The sequence below is a fragment of the Helianthus annuus genome, chromosome 9 (genome assembly GCF_002127325.2).
Source record: "Helianthus annuus cultivar XRQ/B chromosome 9, HanXRQr2.0-SUNRISE, whole genome shotgun sequence".
Classification (NCBI taxonomy): Eukaryota; Viridiplantae; Streptophyta; class Magnoliopsida; order Asterales; family Asteraceae; genus Helianthus; species Helianthus annuus.
The window spans coordinates 80,994,495-81,021,760 of NC_035441.2; the positions used below are offsets into that span (position 1 = coordinate 80,994,495).

The 27,266-nt window shown below is 36.1% G+C and overlaps 1 non-coding gene across 8 annotated transcripts; it reads left to right on the top strand.

The window, feature by feature from the left end:
• The first annotated feature begins 11,147 nt into the window (after positions 1-11,147).
• On the top strand, positions 11,148-18,276 carry LOC110878015. 8 transcript variants are annotated; one of them, XR_004868331.1, is made up of 12 exons: positions 11,150-11,667; positions 11,752-11,800; positions 12,927-13,095; positions 13,228-13,344; positions 13,923-13,967; positions 14,048-15,119; positions 15,571-15,795; positions 15,897-15,950; positions 16,295-16,325; positions 16,620-17,035; positions 17,137-17,296; positions 18,044-18,276. It is a non-coding gene; the product is annotated as an uncharacterized LOC110878015 (transcript). The 8 variants fall into 8 exon arrangements; XR_004868330.1 differs by having other exon boundaries at positions 11,148-11,667; positions 16,295-17,035; XR_004868328.1 differs by lacking the exon at positions 16,295-16,325 and having other exon boundaries at positions 11,149-11,667; positions 11,761-11,800; positions 16,326-17,035.
• The last annotated feature ends 8,990 nt before the right edge of the window (positions 18,277-27,266 follow it).

Below are 27,266 nucleotides of genomic sequence, written 5' to 3' on the forward strand. Positions count from 1 at the left end.
GTAATCAAGCACAGTCATTAAGCACAAATTAAATATTAATTAGTTGTACGGATACCTGAAATTGTGAGGGTTGTCACAGTGCATTAGTTGTTAGATCTACCACTAATCAGCAGAATCTTGATTTCATCGATGATTCTCAGAATGAAAAATAGGAAGAAGTTCATCGTTAGGGGGAGTCTTCAGGTGCTAAACATGTTAATCTTCTATCGTCTGTTCCTAAGGTGATTTTTCTAAAACCTGATGTTGAGGAAAGTGAAATCGTTGAGAATTGGACGAGGGAGTGGATTAAAGAAGCTCTTGGGTTGAATGATGAAGATAAGTTTACATTCGACTTTGAGAAAGATACAGAAGATAATGGTCCTGATGGTGAATACGTGTTTGAAAGGGTTGATGAAGCTGACAACTTCAATGACGTGGTGATTGAAGATGGTTCTGATTCTAACAATGAAGTACCGATGCATTATGCTAGTCAAGATGCAGATTTTCCCACGTTTGCAGAGTTGTTCAGAAGTCACAATTAAGAGGATCTTAAAAGGAAAGTTGTTGAGAAGCTAAACAAAGAAGGTATTCTCAGGAAGCTGTTAAAGGAAGAACTCTGGGAGGAATGAAAGAAATGGTTCAAACCGATTCCTGAAGAGTGAAAGTTCAAAAGACCATTGAAGTTCTTCAAAAGCTATCCAGAAGAATCTCTCGGAGATATCTTATCATGGGGTTACCTAGATGATCTGAAATTTTATGCTATCAAACGCGAATTCGGAGTTCAATACTTCGAATATGTTAAAGATCTGAAGACGTTGCCTTGGTGGGACATTGAAGAGTTGGTTAAAACGAAGAATATACAACAACTTGAATGGGGTCCAGAAGTTAGATTCTATGAATCAAAGTTGTGGTATTACATTCGTGGGCAAGCAAGAGACAAATTTCCTAAATGGAAGCCACAATATCCAAAGCAAACAGTTAAAGTTGATCCAAAGATTGGAGAAAAAGACATCACCCTGCATATGAAGCGACCAATATGTTTGAAGAATATGCCACTGAAGGAGATGGAACAAAATTTTTAAAAAGACTTCAGGGGTTAGGCATACGATCCTAAAACATGTCAGGCGGTGATTGGTCTTCGTGATGAGAATATGGTCTACTGGCGTATCTTCCTGATTGATCCGATATGGTTGGTGAATTGTTCGAAGAAGGATATTGATTGCTTATTCTTCAACAAGATCATGCACAATCCAGCTGATAAAAACTAGGCACTACAATACTAGAAGGTAGTGAATGTATGCTTCGAAAAAGACATAAATTCAGGCCGTTACTGGAAGTCGAGCTAGAGAGATCTTGAGTTAGAAGAATTTCTGAAAAAAGAACCTCACAACGAGAAGATGGATCAAAAGATGGCTGAAGCTGCTCAGAGAGCCAAATGAAGATTGGGAATGGGGCACTTTGACACTAATCAAACTCCGATTGAATCAGAAGGACGTAAGATTCCTAGGTGGTCGAAAACGATGGATGGTATAAAGGAATGGCGTGAATGGTGGATCAATGAAGGAAGGCATCAACGAAAACAGATGTTGGCAGAACGAGCAGAAAAGAGGAAGAGAAAGTACAGGGAGAGAAGACGCAACAGGAAGGCTTGATCAAGACTATACAAGAAGACGACTACAGCTACGTCCAAGGGAGAGTCTGTGAATGCACTATGTCTGTAGCTTTCGTCTGTATTGAGTCTTTGTTTATCTTGTTTAGTGTCTTTGTAATGTTTATTATATGTTTTGTATGTTATCCGAGATGAAACATAGGTTTTATATGTTATGTAAGTCCATCCGGACGGATGGACAAACTCCATCCAGACAGATGGGCATTAAAGGGTTTCATTCGGATGGGCTACCTCAATAAATAGAGGAGCTTGGGTCTTGTTTTAGTACTGAACTTTGTGCACTCTAGGCGAAGCCCTATCAAAATTTCTCCAGGTTCTGTAATCATTCTAATATCAATGAGAAAGGTGTTTAACGGTATCTTCTGTGTTATTCTCTATACTACTTTCATGGATTCCGCACACGTCAGTAGGAGTTAAGATCCGGTCTGAGTGTTCGAAGACCCGAACTGACGGTCCTCACAAAAAATAAATATGATTATTCCCCTCTCTTCTCATAAGACACACACTCTCCCTTTTTTTCTCCATCTCTCTCTCTCTCTCTCTCTCTCTCTCTCTCTCTCTCTTCACCATAACAACCAGTCACAACCACCACTTCCAGCCGCTTGAAACACATCTAAACATCCATCCAACTAAAAACACACCTGTAGCCAGCACTAGTTCGACCAGAACATGTTGCAGCCACCATCTTGTAGTCGATAGAAAAATAATTCTTTCATTTATTAGTTCCAATTTTTTGTTAAATAAATGATATCTAGAGGTCTTGTTAATAAATCACAAATTTTGTCAAATATGTGGTGGACTATTCTCTTTAAATTTACAAAAAACCCCCAAACAAATATTATGTTTAATTCCCATAGTTAAAAGTACCGATTTTAATGCAAGTTTTTATTTTTTTTAGCAGAGAGCCAAGAGGGTTTGGTTTTCTTTAACCCATTTTTTAACCGGCTCTAATTCAACAACAACAAAAATTACCCTTGATTTTTTAAATAACATACCATTATTAAAACACATTCTTTAAAAACATCATCGTCAACAATATCATCGTTTCTTGCATCTTCATCGTTGCCTGCAAATCTCCTCTTGAAGTTGACCACTGCCATATCGATTGGGGTAGATCTGGTTGCATCAAACACCTAGTTAGTCGCCGACTCGCCGTCCCCAATGGAAGTTACATGTCATCTGATGAGAGGACTTGCACTTCATCACCCCCCCCCCCATTCTAAATTTATTATGTTTTGAAATTAATTTGGTTATTATCTGTTGATTTGGGGGTTCCTTTTGTTTATGTGGAGAACGTGAAGAGCTCGGGCCTAAACTTTGAGTCAGCTTCAGGTGGTTGGGATGGTATGGGTTTTGGGTGAAATCGGGAGCCCAGAAAAGTGGTGAGATTGTGGATCTAAAACGGATTTAATGGGGGAGCAGGAAAGGGTTTCTTGGATAGTTGGAGTTTGGAACCCTAATTTGGATGGAGGGTGAAAGCGTAGTTCATAAGGTGGGATGAATCAAGGGGTAAAAGGATATAAATGCCCTCATATGATGTGCACTTGATATAACTTAACGTTTAAAACAAACCAAGTTAGTGTTAAAGGACCTAAGGTGTAATGCTTTTGACAAAGAAAGGACTATGACTCTAATTATTGAAGTTAAAGGTCAACTATTTCAATCCGATACAAAAATAAACGACAAAAAGTGTAATTTACCCTAAATTTAAATACACAGGTGTACTTTGGGATTCATGAATATGTGTACGTAATTGAAATCTGGGTTTTTATCGATGAAGAACTGGTGGACTGAAAAAAATTCTGGCTTTTTTTAATGGTGATTATGATATACATCTTGTTTAGATTTAAAAGATATTTTAAGTAATCACAAAAAAACAGAAAGGTGAAACTTTCATGGATCAATTAAAATAAATAATTAATAATAACTTAATGTATAATTAACATCCTATCCTTTTCAACAAAAAAGATAATCAAGGGCTATGATCAGTTCACACAGTTTACTCTTGGAAGGTTGTTCACTCCAGAACCCTACCCTATATATATATATATATATATATATATATATATATATATATAGTGAAAGTGTAAAATACAATATCCCTTAACGTACAATACGTACGATATAGTGAAATCGTATGTTATAAAATAGCATGTATGATATCGCATGTGATAATTTTGATGAAATCGCATGTTGGTTTTTATTAACAATTTCGCATGTGATAATTTTGATGAAATCGCATGTTGGTTTTTTGTAACAATTTCGCATGTGGTAATTTTGATGAATTCGCATGTTAAAAAACCAACATGCGAAATTGTTACAAAAAACCAACATGCGATTTCAATGTGGGATGAAGATCTGGCGGCTGAGATGAGTGTGTACATATTGTACGATAGGGGATATTGTACGTTAACCTAACCCTATATATATATATATATATATATATATATATATATATATATATGGAAAACCCCATCTTTTTTAGAAAACCCTGAAAACCCATTCTCATCCATTGATTATCTTTCATCCAAGAAGATCTATGGCTCTCCTATTTTGTGTGTATATTAGATTTAAATATAATCAAAGAAGGGCATTTTTGGTAGAACAAAAAGACTTTTTGGCATTGGAAATGACAAACCCCACTTGTGTAGTACTAGTATCATCATTTCTCTCCTCTTTCTTCTAGTCATAGTCAGATCTTTCAAAACATTATTATCTCTCTCCTCTTTCTTCATCATGTGAAAGAGAAAAGCTTCATGGTCTTCAATGGTGATCCTTCAATGGTGATCTAGTGCATGCTTGTGTATTTGGCAATGGCTACAATCAGCTGTTCCGCTGAACCAAAATCTTCATTTGAAGATAATTTCAGCATCATGTGGTCTGAAAATCATTTCAAAAACTCTAAAGATGGTCAGGTCTTCATTTGAAGATTGTTGTTTTAGAGGGAGAATGATGGCAGGATGAAGGTTTTTAGAGAGAGGAATTTGTTGTTTTAGAGAGAGAAACAACAATCTTCATTATGTTCATCTATAAACACCAAGAACACACATACAAGTGTGTGAGAGAGAAGAAGTTTGAAGGTGGTAGGCGAAGGGATTTCTTTTATGTTACATTTGTGTGGTAAAAGGGATTTCTTTCCTCCTAATTCATACAGTAGGTATTTAATAATAATATATATGGCAGTAAGTTTTTGAATACAAGTTAATTTCGTCCATTCTACTGTAAACCATGAATGCCATTTCAAGTACATAAATGGCCGGTTTCATATTATACCTTACATGCTTGAATAGTTTGAATCGTTCAATTTCATTTTACCCATTTCACCTTTTTTTCTTTTCAGCCGATTATAGAATATGGGTTTTGAAACACGAACACCAAGTATAACAGTTAATAGTTATGTCTGGTTAACGACTTAACGGTTATCTTATCTTTTTGTTATTAGGATGGTGATGGATACAAGGGAAACAAAATCCAATTCTCGGGACCGTTGGTTTCGTCAAACGTGGATCAGATGCTTAAGGATCATGACCATGTTTATGTTACAGCACAACACAACTAACACGTGTTATAGTTTGAACTTCAGGACATGCGTGTGTTGCATGTGACATGAAACCCATGTACAACGTAACACGTGTTAGTGCTATGTATTTTTGTTTACTAGTAATATGTAATGTGAGACTCTTCTTGTTTTCTCTAGTACACGATGTTATAACGGTCTAGACTTAACACATTTTCTGTTGGAGGCGCCAGTATTTGTACCTCTACTGTTACAGTTACTATTGAAGTTTATGCATCCATTCTGGAAGTCTTAACACATGTTATAATAGATGCTTAACACACGTTATATCAGTATATGCACATCATAGTGTTTTGTAAACCACTTTCATATACATGAATACAAGTCGGGTTACAACAAGATTATAATGGATGCTTAACACATGTTATCATATGTATACAAGTGGGGTTACAACGTTACGATATTAACTAAACTCACCATTAAACCCATCGCCTCCGTCAACTGTTTTCACCCTTATCACATGTTAAGCAACTACATGTTCCAAACAGACAGTATATACACATCATGGTGTTTTGCAAACCACTTTCATATACATGAATACAAGTCGGGTTACAACAAGATTATAATGGATGCTTAACACATGTTATCATATGTATACAAGTGGGGTTACAACATTACGATATTAACTAAACTCACCATTAAACCCATCGCCTCCGTCAACTGTTTTCACCCTTATCACATGTTAAGCAACTACATGTTCCAAACAGACAGTATATACACATCATGGTGTTTTGTAAACCACTAGCTTATACATGAATACATGTCAGGTTACAAAAAGATTATATCAGAGGCTTAACACATGTTATAAATCCCAAAATGTGCACAACGAATGACCCATTTCATATTATATATTCCAAAATTACCGGTACATGAGTTACCATGAATGGCTCGTTTCATATTACACGTTACATACTAACTTGTACATTTATTACTTGTACAAGTGTTATGCTCAGTATCCACATTATCGGATATTTTAAAAATCAACAAAAATAAATAGATATTACTTGTTTTTTTTAAATTAATAAAGGTTAACACACGTTATATGTCATTCTAACGGGGGCTTAACACATGTTATACATGAACACATGTCAGGTTACATCATGGTTTCTGTTACATCACAAACCACTAACACATGTTATAAATGAACTAGAGTTCTTTCCAAAAAAATGTGGCTTCTTCAAGGTCCCCGCATTAACGTCGCCTACATCCATCCAGCTTGTCAATTGAATATCTTTATGGGTCTGTTTCTGTAAATCAAGCAACCCATTCGGTGATGTAGACATTCTTTCGATGTCTCCAGCAAAGCAACTTCTTCTGTAAACCAAAAAAATGGACGAAATTAACTTGTATTAAAAAACCTACTGCCATTTCACCTTACATGCTTGAATAGTTTGAATCGTTCAAACTATGAATGCCATTTATGTACTTGAAATTTCCAAAAAGTTACATTTATGCGCTCCTTTATAACACATGTTAGAGGTTCATGCTGTAGGATAACACTCTGATGTAACCTGATAGGTTTTGCAGGCCTAACATGTGTTACTTGTGTTGTGCTGTAACATAAACATGGTCATGATCCTTAAGCATCTGATCCAAGTTTGACGAAACCAACGGTCCTGAGAATTGGATCTTGTTTCTCTTGTATCCATCACCATCACCATCCTAATAACAAAAAGATAAGATAACCGTTAAGTCGTTAACCAGACATAAGTATTAACACATTCATAACCATGGTTTTTTCATTCAACAAGTGTAACGGCTGAAAATGAGAAAACAACATCAAATAAGGACATAAATGAAGATAATCACCTAAACATTAACAGACTAAATACGAACATTAACGGTCTATAATTTGTAATATATACGAACATTAATGGTTGTTCGTGGTTCACAATAACGGTAGGAAAAGAAAAAAAAGTACTGAATCAAACAAGTATTATAATTGGTGTTCGTGTTTCAAAACCCATATTCTATAATCGATTGAAAAAGGAAAATAAACTACTGAAGCAAAGAAGCAAGATAAAAACGTGACCATTATTAGACTTGTTGTTCGTGTTTAACATTAACTATTGGAAATATTCAACACTGTAATTTGTAATCTATAATATGCATTTCTGATGGTGTAAAACACGTTAATGGGCTAAATACAAACATTAACCATTGTCGAACACATCATCGTTGCCAATAAAGCAAAACAAAAACGTGACCATTGTAGAACAAACCTGGAACATTATCTTCATTGTAGAACACATCATCGTTGTCAATGAAGATGTTTTGGGTTTTCATGGTCGAGCACATCAGAGTATCCTCCATTTTCCTTTAGATCTTCCATTGTTGATGGATGCTCCATAGTGCATTAATGGCGGATCTAGTGTGAAATGAGTGGTTTAAGAAGATTAACATATTTTGAAAAAAAAAACTTGTTAATTTGAAATAAAGTAAACAAAATGAAGGATGATGGGTGAGAATGATGTTATGGGTGATAGTGTCAAATCAGGTTGGTCAAAATATCTTGGGAGTGGGGTATGAATATGTAAATTTACCTATGTGCCCTCAAAGGCCAAAAAGGATATGAAGGTGGCTGTGACACGTGGCAACATATAGGCCATTAGATGAGTTTTCAAAGTTTTCTCAAAATAAAGGGTTTCTCCCTATCATTACCCTATATATATATATATATATATATATATATATATATATATATATATATATATCAAAAGTTTATAAGATACATGGCATGTCATCCATGGTAATCCAGTTTACCTAGATGTGTCCTACTGAAATCACGTGTGTCGACCTTGTTGAAGACACCTAGGAGTGTTAAAAGGCAGATTTTTATGTTCAACAGAAGTACATGGCATGTCATCCAATGTATATAATAATTTGAAGGGTATGGTTGTAGAGTGAACACTAATGTATTTGTGAACAGAGTGAATAAATCTTGGCCATTGATTTACATAAGTAAATCGTAAAATACACTATTGTATTTTCATCATCAAATCCTGGCAATTGATTTACATTTATGTTTACACTTGTGTATTGATAATCAAGGGTTAGGATTAGTTCACTAGTGTTCACAATTAGACCTGGCAAACGGGTCGGTTCCAGTCGGGTTGGGTCATGGGTCAAAACGAGTTCGGGTCAAAACAATTCAATTACAAAAAAAGGGTTGTTTTGGTTCGGGTCGGAACGGGTTCGGTTCAGAAGGGGTTAGGGTTGAAACGGGTCCGGTTCAGAACGGGTTTCAGGTTGGTTAAAAATTGCTTTCTTTAAAAAAAGAGATTGTATATCAAGAGGTTATGTATAAACAGAAAATGGCTTAGCTAAAAACTAACTGACTAACTAACCTGCCTAACTGAATATATTAACAAATCTAACTACTGTTATGAATTATATATACACTAACACAGAAGCATATACTTCAAAAATAATAATGTAGTAAACACAGCGTACATACTTCGGGAGGATTAACAACCAATTTACCATCGGTATATGCCTTTCGAACCATTTTTATACAAAACGAAACTAAAAATCAAAACTCAACCAAAACGAAACCGAATAAACCGACCAAACGGAAACAAAAAACCGAAACCGACACAAAACAAAAAAATGAAAATATTGAAACCGTGTCGGCCTAAAACCCGTTGCGATCCGAAACCCATCCCGTGCGGAAACTCGTGTTAGCCTATAACCCGTTGCGATCCGAAACCCGTCCCATGCAAAAACTCATGTCGGCCTAAAACCCATCCCGTGCGGAAACTCGTGTCGGCCTAAAACCCGTTGTGATCCGAAACCCATCCTGTGCGTAAACCCGTGTCGGCCCGAACCCGATCCGAACTGACCCGTTTCGATCCAAAACCCGCCGCGTGCCAAAACCCGTCTTAGTCCGAAACTAAATTCGAACTGAAACCGTTCCGATCCAAAACCTATTTCGTGTCGTAACCCGTCTTGTGCGGATACTTGTGCCGGCCCGAAACCCATTCTGATCCGAAATCTGACCCATTTCTTTAAGGTGCTAACCCACATCGACCCATTTCTTTAAAGTTGTCGACCCGCTTTAATCTGAAAATAACAAGATGTAATTTCAATTGACCCATTGTGACCCGTTTAGTTAAAATATCTTACCCAAACTAACTCATCTATACTATATAATAAAAGAAACCTGATTTGGGACACATGTCATTCAATGAGGGCATCAATAATTTATTGATAAATTTTAAATTTTAAATTTTAAATTAAAAAAATTTAAATATTATATTAGAATTTTATTTTTATTGTAAATCTAAAGTCTAAAATGTGTTTTAAATCTAATCTATAATTTATGGATTTAATTTTGATTTGAAATTATTAAACAAAAAACCCACAAAATTAGGAACCATTTAATCAATTTCGTAAGTTTTACTTTCCCTTCTAGAATCAAATTAGATTTCTGTGATAATTAAAGTTTTGTCAAGAATATAAAAAATCATTGTTTAATATTCAATATATTACATCAAATATTTAGAATTAAACTCCACTTCATTCTAAATACTAGGTATGTTTTTTTTTAGTTTTCATATGCTATGCATATTATCTATGTCACATAGAAAACATCATGTTTTTTTAGATAAGTTTACCATGTCAAATAAGTAATATGCATAATATCTATGTCACATAGAAAATATCATGTATTTTTAGATAAGTTAGATATATGTGTTTTAAAACAAGGTAACCTCTTAACATACATATTTTTTTCCTATTGTAACTAAGATGTAGAGGTCTGTGAAAGGTATCTTCACATTCGGAATGACATAACTTTTTTTTAAACTTAGATTTACTTAGTTGTCGTATGGTGTCTCAGGTATTTATTTTTAGAGTAAACTGCAATTTTACCCCCTGAGGTTAGGGGTCATTGGCATGCCAATGACCCATAACCTCAGGGGGTAAAATTGCAGTTTACTCTTATTTTTATTTTTTCACTTATATATATGTTTCATTGGTTCAATTGTACATGTAAAGTATTACACTATACATAGTATTTTCTCAACTATAGTTAATTGGTTTTATTGATTCAATTTTTATCTATTCATTTACATTACTTTTATCTGTCTAGAAGTCCCTTTTCAGACCTTTCAAATGGTATGGGACATATTACATTATCAATAGTTTTTATTGGTTTCCTTACTAATTGTGATAAAAGTAATTATTCCGTACAATTCATAACTGTTTATAGCTTTGAATACGAGCATACTTTATATTAATGCTAATGATAGCGAAAGTGAGGAAACTATATTTGGATGGTAGAAAATATAATATTTTGCCAACATTAACCCGTCAGAATAATCTATTATCAAATAAAATCAGACACATTACCTTTGAACAAGAAAATGTCACAATAAATATTAGTAGTGGTACAAAATTTTAAGTTCCTATGACAAATCCTAAAACAAATAACAGATCATATTATTATGAATGGCTATACAAACTTCAATATTTATTTCGTATTTGGTCTGCATATTACTCTGTACTATATATACATGGATCATACTTGTATCTTGATATCTTATTTTTTGAAAACATATATTCTCTTGCACTTAAAACTTTTTTTTGCAAATAATGTCTATATGTATGAACTACATAGACATGTTACACTAGCTTTAATTATCGTATAAAAATAGCTATATTATACATTTTCCGTTAGCATAGTGGATAACAAAATAAAATATAGGATTTGTTTATGGGACTTTGTATTTGACCAGGACTTGTAATTCCATAACGACTATTGGGAACAGAATCAAATATAATATAGTATTGATTAAATCTATTATCTATATTAAAACAATACATTTTGGTGCCACATGGCAGTAACTTAAGCCAATCTCTGCCACGTGGCAATGTGATATTCCTCCTCTATTGATTTTGAGCGGCATTTTATTTTCTCAATAAGCGGCTTCTCAACACGGCTTCTCATCCGTGTCATTCAAAAACCCTAATTCTATCAAACATAAAAACTCTCATCTAGGTATCTTTATCATCTTCAACATGCTTTCAGATCTTGAAGATCCATCCAATTCTCCTTTTCCTTCGTTCATCCCTTTTCATTATCATCGATTTTCTTTTGTCTTCCCCTTTCATAATCCTCTGTAAACCCTAGAGGAGTCTGCACCAGTTCTTCGAGGTTACTGATTCAATCTGATGGAATGATGGATCTTTATTCAGGCATTTGGAGAGAGGGAAATGGTCGATATATGGCAATAAGAGAGAGGGAGTGAGTGTTAGAGATAGAGACGGTGGTGGCTGTTGTTGCGACACCACTCGCCACCGGCGACGAGGATGACCATCGGTGGTCAAGGGTTTAGAATAGCGGTCTCGCTTATGACCACAGTGGCCTCCGGCAAGCGTTACAGTCGATTGGCTCCCGCTTCGTTTTTACCCAACATGTGTCGATTTCTTCATCTCGAAGGTTTGTTTTTCGTATAATTATCCTGCTTCATTTTAACTTTCTTTCATCGATTTAATGTTAAATATGCATTTGTTTTTTTGTTAGGGTTTTTAGAATCCTCCAATTGATTTGATGTTGAATGTTCATTTGTAAGGTATGTTACATTTATTGGGTTTCATATTCTTTACTTTGTTTAAAATTGAATGGTTTGAAGACGCATGCCACGTGTTTGATGAAATGCTTCAATAAAACTGACTTTTATTACCCATGTGTTTTTTTTTTTTACAATATAAGTGGATGTTTAGTTGTTCAGTACTACAAATTATCACAACTGAGTTTGTTTTTCTGAACTTTATTTCAAAATGGTTAAAGAGGTTCGTAACTATTTGCTCTATTTTCCAATCGTATCCAACAGTTAGTTTCTGATGGTCTTAAACATTAAATTCATAACTTATGTCATAATCTTGAATTTTAATAGTTCTATGTGCTGAATTATTTTTTAGAATTTTTAATTTTTTTTTTGATGATTTTGTTACGTTAAGAGGAGAAACAACTATAGTTAAGGATGAGGATAGCATTAAGAGAAATGTGTAACTTTGTGATATTGGCTAATTGGTGTGAAATGTGTTCAGCTAGATAGATCCATGACTATGGCTGCTAGAGAAGCTTCGATTACCATATTTGCCCCAAAGTTGATTTTAGACATTTGTATTTGTTTAAGTACTTTTTCAGATTTTTTTTAATCTCAAAACACTACACAACATTCATAAATAAACTGTAGCACAGTGGTTGAGCCTGCGCCTGTGTTTGTGGATGGGCCTGAGACTATGTATGTGACTGGGTCGGAAACTCTGTTTGAGACTGGGCGTGAGACTGTGTGTGTGACTGAGACTGGGCATGAGACACTGTGTGTGATTGGGCTTGAGACTGTGTGGTTTGCCCCTGACTATCAGTTTAGAGTCCTGTAGTATTCCAAGAACCGCCAGTATGGACCTGAAAACTAAGAGATGAGAGTCCTGTGTGGTTTGCCCCTGAATTTTTCTCATCTCTAAGTTTTTGTGTGCCAAATATGATTACAAGAATAAAATCATATAAATTGTTTATATAAAATGGTTTAAGAAATTTTTTGCATAAAATATTGACACAACACAACTTTGATCCGTTCGAGAGAGAAAACATAACATGAACCGGCCCGTTTATAAGTAAACATGTCTAAATAGCCATGATATGAATTTACAAATTTTGTTCGACTAATGTATTCAAAATGATGTCAACTATAGGGAGTCAACATGTCACTAGCAAGATCCTGTCGAAGGTTATTGAGTACTGTAAAAAGCACGTGGAATCGATGAAAACGAGGGAAGGTAACTGGTGAGGATCTAAAAGCTTCTGATTCAGAGTTTGTGGAAGTGGAGCATGGATCGAACGACTCTTTTTTACTTAATTCTGGTAAGTGTCTTTTGTTTCCTTTTAATTTCATCTAATTGAAATACTACAGTTAGATTTCACTTACCCAGTCGTATTACCAACATCGTTACGGTCTGCACGAGGAAAACTCAAAATGTTCTTCCTTCTTGCTAGGGTACATTTATTATACTCAACACTGCTGTGCTAGCTCCTACTGCTACAATCTCACCCACAAAACCTCAATCCACGCCATTTGCAAAAACAACTAACAAAAAATTTCACAGGCCACTGGTATGTTATTCTTAGTTTGTAACCTACTAAGTTTACGTATTTTATTACCTTTTGATTAATTTTTATTAGGGGTAGAGATTGGAATTTGACCTTTCACTAACTTCACAAAAAACGTAAAGTAGTCGAATGGTTGATATTTCGTACTTAGTTTTAAGCTGGAATAAAAAGAGTAAGCTATCATCAATCTATGTAGATGCATGATGAAAAAAACCTTGAGTAGATGTTACCTTTTACAGCTAAAGTTGTTAATACATTTAACTTATAAGTTATCTTTATAGGTAGCTATGTTGACCCACTCACTTATGAATGTGTTGTTATGTTATACTTCTAGCACTTCTAGCGGGTCAAGCTGGTAAAATAAACTAAAATAGCCTAAAATGTAAACGAGTCGATCTGGATGAAAGTCATCGAAAGTGTATTTTAAATTCATCTAAATCATATTTTATAAAAATTATATAACATATTAATATGCTATACGGTTCCATTCTCCGAATGGAGGATTTGTTTTATTTTCTTGGATGGAAAAAGCTGATAAAACTAGTTTATGTATATAAACTGGTTATGGATTCTAAATTTAGGTAGTAGAGAATAAAAGCTTCCAATAACAAGTTTGCACAGAACTGGTAAGAAAGCAACTAAATCATTTATTCAATTAATTTTTTCTCTGAATTTCTAATTTTTGATGTGTCACTCTCTCTAACAGATTAGAATCATTTTTCAAACCTGTTCTTAGCACGTATGTTTCCATTAAAAGAAAGGTAAAGTTTCATTTGAATTTTGTTGATTCTTTTATCTTACTTTGTGTATTTCTTCTTAAGTGTTAATAAGTTCAGATACAACTTAGTTAGCATTGGTTTTCCATGGTAGTAGCCTTTTTTTCAATTATCACATTGATTCCTCTTACCATTTGTCTTCTTGAGTACGATATGAACAAGTTAGAAAACAAACCTAATCTATTAGCTTTGACTTCCTTTTTCAAACTTTGAATCAAATTTTGGTTTCTGCTTCAACCTTTGAAGGGTGATAATGAGTGGAGGTGGGGGCTCATGGATTGGTATGATACTATGATGTGATGAAAGATGGATGTGCGGAGGGGTTGTGGTAGGTGGCAATGAAGTGTGATGGTGGTTATTGTTGAAGAAGGTGGTTAACAAAGGTTTGTGGTCGTTAATGACTGTGGTGGCTGGCATCGGAAATGCTATATCGTTTCTTTATATTATTCTCTAAAATTTTGAGATAAAATATGTAATTATGTATAGAGGGTGGGATGTGAACGCTCAAAAAACTTGAACATGAGTGTGACAATCAGCCTAGAGTATCATTCAAAACATCAACCTCTGCTACGTAGCAAGTTCATTGATTGTGTCGGGTGGTTCAAGCTGTCCTTAATACAAATTTAGTGGATAAAAAAGACGGGTCAAAGAGCTGCTATAAGGGCTGACATTGTGTGTGTTATCATAATGAACGCGTTGTTTTTCTATTATAAAGTATTGTTGGATAAAAAAGACGGGTCAAAGTTTTGCTTTCCAAATTTAAAACTTATGCAAATTTAGTGTCCCAGAAAATTATTAGCGCTTCTAAGTTTGTAAGGCTTGACTACGATATATTTCGTTTTGATTATTTCCCTCATAACAAGTGATCTTTAGACTCTAAGAAGGTTGAGCTCATCTTTATAAATGTAATTTTTATGACTGATTATTACTTTGTTTCTTTCTATTTTGATAAACATGTATACATGGGATGGCATTGACGAGAGTACCGAAGGGCGGGTTCAGGTAAATATATTTGGTAGTTCTTATTTTCAAAATCTCTGGAATTAGTGGTGCATTTTGTAAAAGCCTGGGATTGAATAAGGTAAATTTAATCTATACTTGGATTAAAAAAAACCCCCTCCTTAAGCCCTCGAAAATGTTATGAGATTTCCAAGTAAATATTTAAGCTCTTGAAACTGTTATGAGATTTGCAAGTAAATAAAAGTTGGAGAATTATATAAAAGCTTGGTTTTATAAGTGTTTGGTTAATTATAAAACTTTGGAAGTGCATAAATGATAAGGTCATCAGGTTTTCCCGCTCATTCCCTCATCCATCTTGGAAGCCCTAAAGAGGGACGTCGCACATACTCATTGAGAACTCCGAGTCGATTCTTTGTTTAATCTTAGGGTTTTCAATTCCTCTTTCAAAGATGTGTTCATGATACAATTACTTTGCTTTATTTTACTGATTTAGGGAATAGCGGTTTAGAATCGGTGAATAACGGATATGGATGGTTCATCGTTGGAGGTTGATCACGGTAGGAATGATGATATTGACAGTAATGCCTGCATCGCAGGAGAGTCTAAAGGAGGCTGCGGCTGGGGAGGATTCTCCTGCTTCGCCAGCTCAACCCGTTCATTCTCAAGTACTGCTGGAACAAGATGGCTACCCCCAAAGTCAACTAATTCGGCTCCTGAGGTGTTCTTTTCTTTTTTTAGTTACCATAATCTCTACAAAACTTATTGTTGAGCTACCAATGTATGTAACTCTCTTCATATACTTGACTTCTTTTTGTCTAGGGTCAGGATGGAGTATTTCCATGCTAGCTGGTGCGGGGATTGTGTGCTAACAAGGTAATATATTTGTCTTTTATCCTTATATGATGCACTTTGTTTCTTACATGGAGTACCATAATAAAACTATTATACTTTCTTTCTTTCTCACATAGTGGCTATTCGATTTTACAACTAAACTAACTGGCTTATATATTGATAAGATAAAATATAAGTATCATTGGCTTCTACAGGACACTATAAAGCTCATTCTTCATAATTCTCAAATTGAAAACAACAGCTAACTTGAAGTTTAGAATCTATTCTAATATCTATCCCCTTATTCTTATAAATATCAACAAGCTATCAAATTTAAGTATAAATTATTTTACTGTTTACTCATAGGTATCAATTTTTTTATACAGTTATTATGCCATCTACATCTACATGCTACAGGTACTACGTCAATGCCACTATATTTTGAGTTGGAAGACTCTGAACGGAAAATGAGGAGCTGAATGAGAATGGAGAAGAAATTAAATCAATAGCTTTATATCATTACAAAGTTCATCTCAATGTTAGTAGATATTATATGTTTGTGTTAAGCCACCCGTAAAACTCGCGGGATCTTAGACTATATGAATTTAAATAAGAATTTAGATATTGAAGTTTATATAAACTTGATGTCAATCAAAAGATGAAAACAGTGACCTTTCGTTGATCTATTAAAGGTTCGCTGGTATGTAACAGGTTTTTGGTGAGGGAAGTGATCACTATGTTGGGTTTTGGGTTTGTACCAGTTAGGGTCGTATATTGTCTGTTTGAGACCTGTTTTAACCCTCAGACGTGAAGCCTAAGTTTGGAAAGGCCTAGAAAAAAAATGATGATCTACATGGGCTTCAATGCCGGTAGATATTATATGTTTGTGTTAAGCCACCCGCGAAAGTCGCGGGATCTTAGGCTAGTTAAATAAATATATTATCGCATTACCCCATCCTTTGACGCGCTTAAGTTACCCCCTTTTGAACCGCCATACGCCTCTCACTTGTATAAAGCCTAACAAAATCCCCAAATCCCACTTTACATAAAAAACCAACTCTTCTTCATCTTCATCATGAGTTACTACAATCAGGGCCAACCACCTGTCGGTGCTCCTCCTCCACAAGGTTCGTATTCTAATTTTCCTTCCATTGATACGTTTAGATCTTGTTTGTAATCGTTTTAGAATTATTATGAATGGTGTTTGTTTAATTGATTGTTGTTATAGGTTATCCGCCAGAAGGGTACCCAAAAGACTCCTACCCGCCAGCAGGGTACCCTCCGCAGGGATACCCTCCACAAGGGTACCCTCCGCAGTACGCCCCTCAGCAAGGGTACCCTCCTCAGCAGCAACAACAGCAGCAAAGTACCGGTTTCATGGAAGGATGGTAATTAATGTTTTGCCCTTTTTATGTAGTTGTCAGTTAGATCGGATCTAGATTGCTTGATGTTGGCTTTGTGTGTTTCAATTGATACTGGCGGAGATGCCTGAGTGACACGGGGCAAATGGTCATATGAATCATGAAATTTGTTTTTAGATTAATGTAATTTTCACCAATGAAAAAGTTATTAATCTAGTCGAGGAGGCCCTTTTATATGATTGAGAATATGTCAGTGCTGTGTGTGATCTTTTGATCTTCCACATGTGCACTCACGTGAATAAAGCTTATCTGAAGTCGGTGGAGAATACATGTGCTTACATCTTCAGTTCGTATAAGTAAACATACGTGACCGTCTACATTTTTGCTAGATTGAATGTATTACTAAATTTGGATGTTTATACAAAAAGTCATTTTCTTTGACCACATTCAATGTTTTAGAGCACACAAATGGTAGGCATTACCACATTCTCTGTTTATATCATTCAAATGGTAATATGATATAACAAAGAGACATGTTTTGAAAGCATTGTGATCTTGGTTTGAGCAGAAATTTATAAAAAAAAAAATAGGAACGATAAAAGTTGAGATGACTTCACCCGTCTACTTATTTTGCGTAACTTTTACTTCCATGAATAAATGATGTAGTAAATACGTTTTCAAAAAATAAGATATCAAGATAGTGATGTAGCTGTAAATTGTTTCTTTGAATGGGTCAAAGGGTTGACTTTCTTTGTTACTGATGATTGTGTACAGTTTGGCTGCCCTGTGTTGCTGTTGCTTGTTGGATGCTTGCTTTTGAGTAAAGTATGGATGGAGAGATGGTCTACAACCTGATTTGACCATTATATCTTTTTATTGAATAATTTTGGACTTGAAAGTGTATCTAGTAGTTTCTTTTATTCTCATCTTAAATTCTTAATTATGGATTTTTAGCTCTTGTTTTGGGTACCTTTGAAATAGTTATAGTGTTATGTGCGTTGGTAGCTTGTTCGGGTGTTGATGAGTAGGGTATTTACGGTTCAGTTTTGAGTTTTGACATAATCTAATCCGCCAGGGAAAGGAAATCAAACAAGTCTAAACAATTACTAAGGTTTGATTTCACGGTTTTGACTTGATGGGCATTCAAAACATAAAACTATGCATTTTTGATGGCTTGATGAGTAGGGTATTCACGGTCTAAGTTTTGACATAATCTGATCTGTCAGAGAAAGGAAACCAAACCAGACCAAACAATTACTAAGGTTTGAATCATGTTTTTGACTTGTTGGGCACTCAAAACATAAAGGTATTTTAGTTGAATAAATAGTATGTAAAAGTTAATATGCATTTCGGGTGTTGATGAGGGGGGTATTCGCGATCCAGTTTTGACATAATCTAATCCGTCAGAGATAGGAAATCAAACCAAACCAAACAGTTAATATGCATTTCGGTTGTTGATGAGTAAGGTATTCACGGTCCAGTTTTGATATAATCTAATCCGTCAAAGAAAGGAAATCAAAGCAGACCAAACAACCACTAAGGTTTAATTTCACGGTTTTGACTTGCTAAGCATTCAAAACATTAAACTGTTTTAGTCGAATAAATAGTATGTAAAATTTATATGCATGTACTGGTTTTTAGGGAAATATTATTTTAGTTAAATAAATAGTTTTTCCAGCTTTTTGTTGGCTTCTACATCTATTTATAAAAAATGATATATATATATATATATATATATATAGGATTAGGATCATGAGTGAACAACTTTTTGAAAGTGAACTGAGTAAACTAATCTTGACCCTTGATCATTTTTTAGATTAAAAGGGTAAGATTGACATTAGCCAAACACTTTTAATTAAAATCCCTTAATATTCTCCTCTCTTAACTCTCTCTCTCTCTCATTTTTAATTATTTCTCCATTATTTTAATTATAAGAGATTGAAGGGATAATGTTTTTTTTAAATAAACTCTTATGTTCCTTTTAAAATTAAATATTAAACCTAATTAAATTATGTTTTTTAACATATGTGTATACAGGTCAGTATATACAAGACTTATACGCTTGTGTATTATTACATCTTGTTTCCACGGGTCGGTATAAACCAGATTTATACACTTGTGTATTATTCAAGTACATATGTGTATACAGGTTGGTATATACCAGACGTATACACCTGTGTATTATTCAAGTACATAGTGTATATACCAGACTTATACACTTGTGTATTACTACATATTGTTTCCACTATACATCTTTTCATCAAACATTGATCTAATACATATATGTATAGAGAATGTAATTAAATATTTTTAATCGTGTTCTAGATGGAACAATATTTGATAATGTTTGTATTTTTTAAATTATCAAATATTAAGTTAGGTAATATGTGAGATAAAAAAAATATAGAGAATGTAATTAAATATTTTTTTAATTGGAAAGAGAAATCAAGAGAGAGAAAAATTCAATTAATTAAATGAAGATAGAAAAATACAATTATACCCTTGTGTCCATTAAAATAAATGTAAGTTACAAAAGATAATTACAATCTTGCCACTAAAGAAAAAATCTAGATCTACAAAATCAATGGTCAGGATAAGTTCATTTTGTTCACAAATAAATTATTGTTCACTCATGAACCCACCCTATATATATATATATATATATATATATATAGGGGAAGGATCCACTAAAAACTGAATTTTGCCTAAGTAGCCTAAGAAGGATTGTGATGATGACATGTGGCACTCCTAATAAGTAGGAATGAATGGCATTTTAGTCCTTATAAATAGGAGTGAAAATGACATGTGGCACCCCTTTTATTTTTTAAAAATACAACGAAAAAATTTAGTACAAAAAAATCTAGCACAAAAAATCTAGTAAAAAAAATATAGCACAAAAAATGTAGTACAAAAAAATATAGCACAAAATTAGTACAAAAAATATAGCACAAAAAAATCTAGTACAAAAAAATATAGCACGAAAAAATTCAGCAAAAATTGTAGTACAAAAAAATCCAGCACAAAAAATTAAGAAAAAAAATACAGCACAAAAAATTTAGCACAAAACTAGATATATTGATGGTTTGATTAAGAGTAAAATGAATTCAAATAATTTGATCCCGAAATTGTTTCAATACACATTATGCTTCTGGTTTTTTCGTTTTCTAAGCGGACAAACAATTACATCAGGTTGTTTGCGGGTAAAAGGGCGTATGACTCTTAAGAGATGTATGAGCAAGAATAATACATACATACATGCATGCATATTGCAAAACTAACAGAACGGAGATACATATATATATAGTTAAAACAAATATATAGCCTTAGCTCCATGTAGATTACCAAAGTGTGCCTATTTCATGTTGTTCTTTCAAAGCTGCAACCGATTTACATGTGCAACCATTCTGGTGATGATCCGTTACTGTACAAAAATCCAGCACAAAAAATGTTATACAACATAGAAATACAACACATTTTAGTGGGTTTTTTAGTCTTCATATTTTATATAGCAATATGGTACTCAAATTAAAGATAAAAAGACGCTCGATTTTATGGTGAAATTTTTATGAAAAAATAATGTCGTATAAAAAAAATTATGAACGTCTAAAAAGGGGGGTGAAATATGCATGTGCCTTGCATGTGGAGAGAGAAAGTCCATAAATAGGATTTTACCAATATACCCTTGCACTCCTCCTTTCTCCTACACTTTCATCTTAACCATTGATTTGAAAAATGAATGGCTAAGATTCCTTCTCATCCTACTTAGGCAAAATCAACTTTTTATTTGATCTTACCCCTATATATATATATATATATATATATATATATATATATATATATATATGGATAGATATATATATATATAGAGAGAGAGAGAGGGTTGGGTTCTGTGACAACCCTCAAAATCCTATGTATTACGTACAATTTATTATTGATAATTAAAGTGTTTGACGACTGTGTGGAATTACTTAACTGCTCTCTGATTACCGTGATATACTTACATGTGTTTGTTAACGTACTTGGCTTGTGCAGAAAACTTGACTAAATGGTCCTGAATATTTTCCTATGTTTTAGGAATTAATTGTGTTACAAAAATATATGTATAAGACGCCTTACGGAATAATTAAACACTCTAACGAGCCGGTATCTAAACGAACAACCGGACATTACCCAGGACACCAAAATATTGCTAGAAACATTGTTTAATTATTTCTTGGCTTGTCGTAATCCCCGAACACCCTGAGACCCACTAGAAATCACATAGCTAACATATATAAACATAATACTTGAAATCTAACTATCCATCACCTATTTAGTTGGAAAAGTTACAACCAAACCCCCCCCCCCCCTAACCGATTCGGTCACAAGGACCATACCCACCACACTCTCAAATCTTGCCTAAAGATTTTATGGTATTATTTTAATAGATCTTTGCTTGTAGTACTCACCAAAATATATGAAGTGATTATAAAAGCATGGCCAAGGTCACCACAACTATACTCCATCATTTCACACTCCCTCACTTCACTCTCTCTCCCTTTCTCGGCTCACCCACAACCGGCCACCATACACCACCCACACACCACCCATATTCTTGCAACTTCAATCCAATCCAAGGTGATAGCAAGGTGCTAGGAGGTGAAGTAGGAAGCCCGGTGTGCTTGGAACTCGAAAGACCTCTCTAGATTGCTTTTATCCACCACTTTTACGCCTTTGATCTTCCCTAGCCTCGAGCTAGTAGTAAGTGACTCTAAACCTCTTCTTGATCTTGTCTAGAGTGGTTAATAAGCGTTTTGTCGGTTAAATCGTGAACACTAAAAATCAAAACTAAAAAGTCTTGCTAGAGTGATGAACTTGTTGATTAAAGAGTAAATAATGATGAAACATGGTAATACAAGATAAATCTGAAATATATGAGTATTAGTTTGCTGTAAATAACTTATAACCTGTTGTAAATCATTATTAGAATGAATGGTAATTATATGTGTGCGTTTTAGTAGCCTTTAGACTGATAACAGCTTGCTGATGTGTATTTTCAGCCGCCTTTAACAGGCTGTAAACAGGGCATAAATTCAACGAAAAACCGATATTTTGAATCTAAAATATGTTATTATGAAATGCGGTTCTAATGGCACCGGAATCGTAATTTTTGGACATCGTTTACTATTTTTAAAGTATTAATTTGTAACAGCAACTTAAGCTGAATTTTGACAGCAATAAATGGGTGTCATACTTTCGGTCATAACCTGAGTTTTGTGATGAATCGGACCATGAAATTTGTACAGTAGATGACAACCGATGCATGTGTAATTACCCCACTGGAATTTCGTAAATCGGACACTCGATGAGTTTTTAATAAATTGTTCCGTGGACTGTGGTCAGAAATTCATAAATCTGAGTTCGGTCCGGAATATGATTTTTTATAAAATACTGGTAGTGAACCGGACCCCGATATTTTCACACAATAAAATATGGAACGTTTAAGACATCCTGTAAAAATATGGGAATTTTTGGAATAACTTAACTATTTTATTAAAATGTCCGAAAACAGCCGGTTTTGAATATAAATGCTGAATTGAGATAAGTTGTGACTTGCGTGTCTAAATGTCGAGTATGCTATCCGTGAATGATCTAACATGTTATATATGTTATGTGCATTATCGTATGTTTGATTTTGAGTGGGGAATGGATGGGAAACTTAGAGGGCATAAACCGTTAAAGAGATGCATGTTATGTGATAGATACGTGTAGGAACTTTGTGTTCTATTTGAAAGCCACTAAATGACTAACTGGTAAATCATACTAGGACGTGATTGACCGACCTTGACTATTAGCTATATTGAGAATCTAACCGAGCAAACCAAGGTGAGTTCACACACTTTCTAAGGCATGGGATTCCCGGTGGTTTGGGAATGGGTTAAAGAATTAAAACGGAATCTACATATCTTACTTAGGTAGGATATGTACGGCCATCCTCCTCGGGTAGGATGCCAGTATTAATCCTGCGTATTCTCTTCGGGAGAACTACGTACGTTCGTCCTCCTTGGGTAGGACAACAACCTTAAAACTTACTAGACAAAACTCTATCATAAGTCCCTCATTTTATATCGACTTAATCGTCGAGGCCAATGGCGAGCGGGTCATTAGTTAATAGCACTATTAGGTTTAACAAACCTCACACCGTGCCAGTCGGATGGGCGTGTACTAATGGATTATGGCAAACCATCAGTGATGATAGACACTGATGTAGGGCACAACTTACTTGCGTAGTAGTCGATATCATACGGTCTAGTAGTTCACATGGGGAAGCCCCCACTAATCATGGAAATGGTTTGGGTAATAAAGAATGAACTGGTTAATCTTACATTCAACTACGGGGTAACCCCCACGGCAATTACGCCAACGAAAGACAAACCACGTTTTCAGAAACTACTTAAAACTAAACAACTACACGTGAACTCACTCAACTTTGTTGTTGACTCGTTGTTACATGCCTTACAGGTCGTTAAATGCTTGGAGCTTGCACGAGGAAGGAGTCGTTGTGGGATACGGACTGTCATGTTCCGTAATAAACACTTGATCCTTATAAACTTATTAAATCTACGTTTTGGATTTTAAACTTATGGACTATGAACTTATATTTTGGTATCATGTATTATGCTTCCGCTGTTTAATTTAAAACTTGGTTAACTGGCTTTTGGTCACCAATTGTATTGTGGTTGGTTTTATTTACTTAAATATGTTGTTCAGTATGATTGGTGGCTCGATCCTGGTCACGTCACGCCTCCAAGCGGTGGTACTCCGCATGGTGGATTTTGGGGGTGTGACAGATTGGTATCAGAGCCATTGGTTATAGTGAACTTGGTTTTAAAAAAGGAAAAGATTTTTGATAAAACCAGACTATAACCTGTACAGTGCTCAACGATCCACAACGACGCATCGCTCCACGTGCAAGACTCGACACCATAGGTGGTATGATATATGTTATACTTTCGGTTAAATAGTTCACACTGTGCATTGGATAATGTGAAAATTGCTATTTGAACCTTGTGTGCTTACTCTCTACTGTCGTCCCACACTTATGCACTTTCGCGACACTTCCTCACTTACGTTGCTTCATTATGAAGATCATGAGCGGACGCGGAGGACGTATCAACCTCACTCAAGCCCAGTTGACGGCGTTGATCAACGAACGAGTTGCTGAGGCACTCGCAGCTGTTCCTGCAGGAGGTATAACCTGCTACTTCAACCCATCTTAGGACGTTTAGATCCCACCTTCGCGAATCAACCCTCGTGCTTAACCTTGTCTTTTATTCTCGCACCACAGGTCAACATGCTTAGCCTCCTGTGTGCACATTCAAAACCTTCATGGATTGCCGACCTAGCACTTTCAGCGGCACAGAAGGAGCTGTAGGCCTTCTTCACTAGTTTGAGAAGCTCGAGTCTGTTTTCGAGATGTGTGAATGCCCTGAAGATCGCAGGGTGAAGTATGCTACTGGAACACTCGAGGGTGCTGCGTTAACCTGGTGGAAAGCACAGGTTCAACTGCTTGGGTTGGCGGTTGCTAATGCCATCCCGTGGAACGGTTTCAAAGAACTGATTAGAGAAGAGTACTGCAGTCGTGACGACATCCACAAGCTGGAAGTGGATTTTTTCAATCTGAAGATGACGGGGTCTGAGATCGAGGCATACACGAAGAGGTCGAACGAGCTGGCCATCCTGTGTCCTACTATGGTGGACCCTCCCTACAAACGCATTGAGCTGTACCTTAAGGGCTTGGTGCCAGAAATTCAAAGCCACGTAACCTCAGCTAACCTTGGCACTATACAGCAAGTCGTCAAGTAGGCTTATCGCCTCACTGATCAGGCAGTTGAGCAGAACAGGCTGCCAAAGCGTATTAGCGCCACTACTTCCGATGCTCCCAACGACAATAAGCGCAAGTGGGATGGAAATCTGGGAAAGGGTTCTGTTTCAGCTCAATCTCAGCAGCGAAAGACAGATGAGTACAGGAGCCCCAGTCAGCAGTCTTCTGGGAATCAAAGTCAGGGTGGATACAAGGGAAATCACCCCAAATGTAATCGCTGTAACTTGCACCACAGTGGGCCATGTGGTAAAGGCAACTGTCATCGATGCAACAAGCCTGGTCACATGGCAAGGGACTGCAGGAGTCAGCATCCAGCGAATCAGAACCGGCAGCAACAGCAAGCCCCACCCAATCAACGCCAGCAGCGGCAACAACAGGGTAACAACAAAGGATGCTTTCAATGTGGCGCTGAAGGCCACTTTAAGAGGAACTGCCCCCAGCTGAACCAAAACCAGAACAATAACCAAAGAAACAGGAACCACAATGGAAACAACAACGGAGGCAACAATGAAGGTAACAATAATGGAAATGGCGCCCAAGGTCGTGTGTTCGTGATTGGTCAGGGAGAAGCAAGGAACGATCCCAACGTTGTAATGGGTAAGTTTCTTCTGGACGACTTCTTTATTACTATTTTGTTCGATTCGGGTGCCGATACTAGTTATGTGTCCGTAAAAGTTAGCCAAATGCTTAAGCGCACTCCAACACTTCTGAACACCAAACACACGGTAGAACTAGCTAACGGTAAAAGTCTTGAAGCCACACACGTAGTTAAAGGTTGTAACCTCGTCTTAGCTGGTCAGGCATTCTCTATCGATCTTATTCCTATCACACTGGGTAGTTTCGACGTTGTTATTGGGATGGATTGGCTATCTCATCATCAAGCGGAGATTGTTTGTAAGGAGAAAATCGTCCGCATTCCTCGTTCTGGTGAAGAACCTCTCATGATTCGTGGCGACAAGAGTGGTGCTGTCGAAGGCATCATCTTTTTCCTTAAGGCCAAGAAGTGTTTGCGAAAGGGCCACACTGCCGTTTTAGCACTCGTTACTGACACATCGACGGAAGAGAAGAGAATTGAAGACATCCCTATTGTGCGCGATTTTCCCGAGGTATTTCCTGAGGAATTACCTGGTCTTCCGCCTCATCGTCAAGTTGAGTTTCAAATCGAGCTAGCTCCTGGAGCCGCGCCAGTAGCTCGAGCACCATATCGTCTAGCTCCATCAGAACTTGAAGAACTGTCCACACAACTACAAGAACTCTTGGAAAAGGGTTTTATACGTCCTAGCTCTTCGCCATGGGGAGCTCCAGTGTTATTCGTAAAGAAGAAAGACGGTACCTTCAGGATGTGTATTGACTACCGCGAGCTCAACAAGGTGACTGTGAAGAATCGTTATCCTCTCCCACGCATTGATGACTTGTTCGACCAGTTGCAAGGGTCGAGCTTCTATTCTAAGATTGACCTAAGGTCAGGCTACCATCAGCTGAGAGTCCGAGAGGAGGACATCTCCAAAACAGCATTCAGGACTCGTTACGGCCATTATGAGTTTCTGGTTATGCCTTTCGGATTGACGAATGCACCTGTGGTCTTCATGGACCTCATGAACCGAGTGTGCAATCCTTACTTGGATAAATTTGTTATAGTCTTCATCGACGACATCCTGATCTATTCTAAGAGTCAGGAGGAACACGAGCAACACCTGAGGCTTATTCTGGAACTACTTCGTAAAGAGCAGCTGTATGCCAAGTTTTCGAAATGTGATTTCTGGCTTCGCGAAGTCCATTTTCTGGGCCATGTGGTAAACAAGGATGGGATTCATGTTGATCCATCCAAGGTTGACTCGATCAAGAACTGGCCTGCACCCCGTACACCAACAGAAATCCGCCAATTCTTGGGTTTGGCAGGATATTACAGAAGGTTTATCAAGGATTTCTCAAAGACTGCGCAACCTCTCACTTCACTGACTCAGAAAGGTGTTACCTACTGTTGGGGTGATGCACAAGAGTCCGCATTTCAGCACTTGAAAGATAGACTCTGTAGCGCACCTATCCTCTCATTGCCTGAAGGCACAGATGATTTTGTGGTTTATTGCGACGCTTCCATCCAAGGACTTGGTTGCGTGTTGATGCAACGCGACA